The 4,615-nt window shown below is 43.5% G+C and overlaps 1 long non-coding RNA gene across 1 annotated transcript in view; it reads left to right on the top strand.

Moving 5' to 3' along the window:
* LOC117944280 overlaps window positions 1-4,615 on the top strand; it is an 18,581-nt gene that overhangs the window by 3,102 nt on the left and 10,864 nt on the right. The window contains exon 3 of the long non-coding RNA XR_004656530.1: window positions 3,128-3,134. This is a non-coding gene — a long non-coding RNA (uncharacterized LOC117944280). The remainder of the gene's footprint in view (window positions 1-3,127; window positions 3,135-4,615) is intronic.

The raw sequence follows: 4,615 nt of genomic DNA, 5'->3' as shown, positions 1-4,615 counted from the left end.
CAGTATTAGGGACCACTAAGGTCTATATAAAAGAGACTTCAGATACAGTATTAGGGACCACTAAGGTCTATATAAAAACATCCGAAGAGCACCATGTCATGAGACCTTTAAAACAATATAAAAGGCATCAATTGTTTGAGTTGGGGTAGGAGTTTGGAGTATGAAAGGAGATTTTTCCAGTAAGAGAACTTTTGCTGCATTGATTTGCCGGTCCAGTCAGAGACTGAGAGGAAACCACACACACTTTAAGTTACATTACATTTACAGTTCTGCAACATTTCATGTAGCGGTCCTGATGTAAATGGGGACTTAGTTCCACCATAAAGGAGTCAGGACAGCAAGCCGATGGGATTTTGATTTTGCAGTATTGTGTTCCTCACACTTTCTTATAAGAGCCCCCTGGAGCCCCAGAAGCCCCCTCCACCACTCTGGTCCTGCTTAAAAACTTAATTTGCCAAGCTGCATTTGCCAGTTACTGAGTGTTTTGTGTGCGATGTTTCAGCCTCACCTCGTCCAGCCAGGGCTAATGCACATGAACGCGTGGCAGCCAAATGCTCCTGGATCGATACCTCTCCGCTGATTGTTCCACTGAGTGGCCAGCTTGTCCCCCGAGCGCTTGACCCCAAACATGGGAAGGGACATGCTCTTAAAAACAATGACGCCTCGCTGATGGCTGTTGAAAAGAATAAAATAAAAGCCTTTGAGCAGAAAGCACCCGGACTCTTTCTACAAGCCCGGCGAAAAGTTGGACAAGCGGCTGTAACCCAAAGAAATTGTCATAGAAACGCAGCAGATGATGGACTTCATCAATGATCATTTTTTCTAATGCATGTATGTGTTTTAAAGGCCTCGAAGACGGCCGATCTCGTGTTTGAAAGCGCGCGGCAGCGAGATGAGATATTGGTAAGCCCGCTCAGAAAGGTTAATGTTGCCCACCGAGCGTGCTAATGGCTTCACTTTGACAATGGCCCGTGGGGAGTGTGGCGCAAACCTCATGGAAGCCAACTCATCGACACATAAATTGTACATTTTCAACAATTTCATTATGATCCACATCATCTTACTGTGACATATATCAATAGGGATGAAGTGGATGGTCTTATATCTCTTGCTTTTGCCCCGTAACCCGCAGCCCTGAGAGGATATTGATCTTTCATCTCTTTCGGAGGAAGAATCACATTATTGCCGATGGAGACTAAAGTGCCACAGCCGTGTGCAAATTAAAGCCCAGGGAGCGGTGGCATGCAGCCATAAAGTAAGGCATGTCAAAACGTTAATAGCATTTATCTTCCTAATAAGTATAAATGGGTCAGCTGATTTGCAACACATAGTACATAAGTAATGTGCGTTGTAGTTACGGGCGAATTTACCAGAAAAGAAGTGATTAGTTTAGACCTAAAGTGAATGAAACCTTGCACAACCAAGTATTTTATTATCATTTTCTCAAAATGATAATAACTATAAACAGCGGTGGAATGTAACTAAGTACATGTACCCAAGTACTGCACTTAAATCCAAATGTTGAGGTACTTGTACTTTACTTGAGTCTTTCTACTTCTACTCCGCTACATCTCAGAGAGAAATATTCTACTTTTTACTCCATTACGTTAATCTGAGAGCTTTAGTTAATTTACACAATAAAATATCTGCACACTAAACACATGCAATTTATAAAATCTGATGTTTTATTATAAAGCAACCTGGCTGCAAGTCCAGCGGAGATGATCAGACCATTAAACACACATTAAACAAACTGTGTGGATCCTTGACTTAAGGAACATTTGTAATGCAGGACTTTCACTTTCAAAAGGGTATTTTTAAAGTGTGGTATTAGTACTTTTACTGAGGTAAAGGATCTGAATACTTCTTCCACCACTGGCTGTAAGTCTAAGATTCATTGATTAGTGGTCAACTAAATTAATCGCCAACTATTTTGACAATCTGTTGGAGTCGTATATATACGCAAAAAAGTCAAAATGGGTCTATGATGTCGGCGTGTTAAATGTGAATATCTTCTAGTTTCTTCTCTCTGGGACAGTAACCTGAATATCTTTGAGTTGTGGACAAAACGAGACATCTGAGGACGACGTCTTGGGCATTTTGGGGTACCCTGATCCACATTTCTCCTATATTTTTGACATTATCGACAGATTAATCGACGCTGAAAATAATCGTTAGCTGCAGCCCAAATAAACTGTCTCAGTGGGGGACACTCAACGCAGTGAGATGGTTTCTTCCAGCTCCCGTGGAGGTTTCTGCCTGTGAAGGAGGGACGCGGTAATACTAAACGGGGTGCAGATTGTACGCCAGAGAGGAGCTGAGAGCTTTGAGTGTGTGTTTGGCGTGGCGGTGAGATAATGGATTGACCTCCAGTCTGCCCGCGCAGAGCGGCTGCGTTACAGCGAAGCCAGTGTGCATAAAAAAGAGAAGAGATGGGTTATTTTTAGCGCCTCGATTGAAATGCTGAAGGAATCTGTCACTGGGCTCCCGAGTGCAGAGTTGCGAGGGAGATAAAATCATGTAGTGAAAGACAGAAGAGAAAGAGGAAGGCTGAGGAAATTAGAGACGCTGGAGCAAGAGAAACGAGGAGGCAACTCGTGGATTTAAACGTTTCCCATTTCAGTGCAGCCGTTGGTGCTGCCGCCTACGTTACAAAAAACAACGACACAATCCTTAAAAGACATGCACAATTTACATAAATTATATATTAATCCAGATTAATTAGCATATATATTTGAATTAGGATTTAAAAGCTTTAAGGCCTATTTTGATTATTCCGCTATGACTCCCGAGCCCTGATCGCTCGGTAAAGCCAATGGGAATGTGTGTATTCACACATTAACACGCTATGCTAATAGTGGCTAATGCTGATATGCAGATTTACTTAATTACTAAATGGATATTTTTCTCTGCTTTGCCACAGTGACTCAGGTGTGTTTGTTTTAGTTTATGTTGAAAGAGGCTTACAGGAACTGGCATCCTCCCGTTAAAGCCAGAGCATTAACTTGATTTTAGCTGGTTGTCATATCATTTTAAACAATAAAAAGCCCATCCGACGTGCACTCCTCATCTTTATGATTATTGCCGTCCTGAGAATCGACATCATGGCTCTAATTTGCCTCGTTAGTTCCAGGGTAACCGATCCTCCCGTAACAAGTCACAAACCTTCATGTGTAATCCAGAGGAACTGCACACGCGTGTGTGACCCCCCCGACTAGAAACACAGAAATAATCTCTGACTCTAGTAAACAGTGTTACTTTATTGGCACGGGCTACAGTTTTATGACTTAATCTCCCGTGGTAACGCAACTCGGCTACAGGTCATATTGGTTTATTGTTGTGCCGCTAAATAATCAATAACATGGGTGTTGGGAACGCTGTTGCGAAGCCGCTTCTGGAGTGATCTACACGAGCTTTGGCCGCCTTGGAAACGACAGGCAGAATATCACAGAACGCCATCTCGAGTTCCCGTCTGATGATCAAGGCTCCTGCCAACAACCTGCAGTCAGTTTTAAGTGTTAAGAAGAATCTGTAGCCAAGAGGAAACTGGAGAAAAAACTACACACATATATATATATATATGGATATGTTTTTTTATAATACTGCATGCTTTTCATCCTCCCTCCTATTGTTGTTATTTTGTCAGCACCTTCCAAGGTAGTTAGCCTGGAGCATTTGTGCATAATGTAAATGTGATAATGTCAAATGACTATTTATGGCGCCCCACCCTCCCTGAGCACCACGTGGTGCACAGGGAGGGTGTTGAGTGACTCATAAGAGAAGACGCCTGTTTATCCCAGAGATATATCCCCCCCCCCCCCATCCAACCCCTACCGCCCTGAAGCATTACGGACGCATTATGGGATAGGAGAGGAAAGAAAACCTGCTCTTTGTTGTTGGCATTTCTTTTCACCAATCACAGTCGTCTTGGGCGGCGCCGAGCTCCGGACGCAGCGGCGGCGGCTCTGCTACATGCAACGTGGTGTCACGACTTGGCGTAAACATACACGCAATCTTTCTTAAGCCAAGTGGCGTGTATGTCTATCCTGTATACACACTGTACACAGACACGCCGCAACACACACAGTCGTGTTGTCGCGAGAACGTGATGTTGTGAGAAAAAGCTGCGGTCGGGTTTTGGAAAAGAAAAATGGGGTCGGCATTAGTAAGAGAAGGTGACGGTTGAGTTTGGGAAAAAAAATAACTAGTTTGGGTTTAGGAAAACAACATGACCACCATCCCACCTGACCTCTCCGTGAGGATTTCTGTTCTTTCACACCACTCGCTACGGCCTAAATTCACCCTCAAGGTAATGTAAGTCAACAGAAGCCAAACGGTGTAGATAAACACGCCAAAAAGCGAGGATGCGTCTGGATAACACGGCAATAATGGTCAGACGAATTGGTGTGCCATACATACGCCGTTTCATGGGATCAGTCTGTGGTGGAACGTTTGCACCCCGCAGAAGAAATCGCCTTGTGCAATATTAAATGAAGTTAACTGTTGACACAGTACAGTAATGTGAGCAATTTTAATTAGTAGATACACGGTTACACCTCATTATCTCTTACCAGTGTACTCCGACCACAGACATCCCGCCAATCGCTCCCCAAAA

Source organism: Etheostoma cragini, chromosome 5 (genome assembly GCF_013103735.1).
Source record: "Etheostoma cragini isolate CJK2018 chromosome 5, CSU_Ecrag_1.0, whole genome shotgun sequence".
NCBI classification, from domain to species: Eukaryota; Metazoa; Chordata; class Actinopteri; order Perciformes; family Percidae; genus Etheostoma; species Etheostoma cragini.
This window is presented reverse-complemented; position numbering and strand designations above follow the sequence as displayed.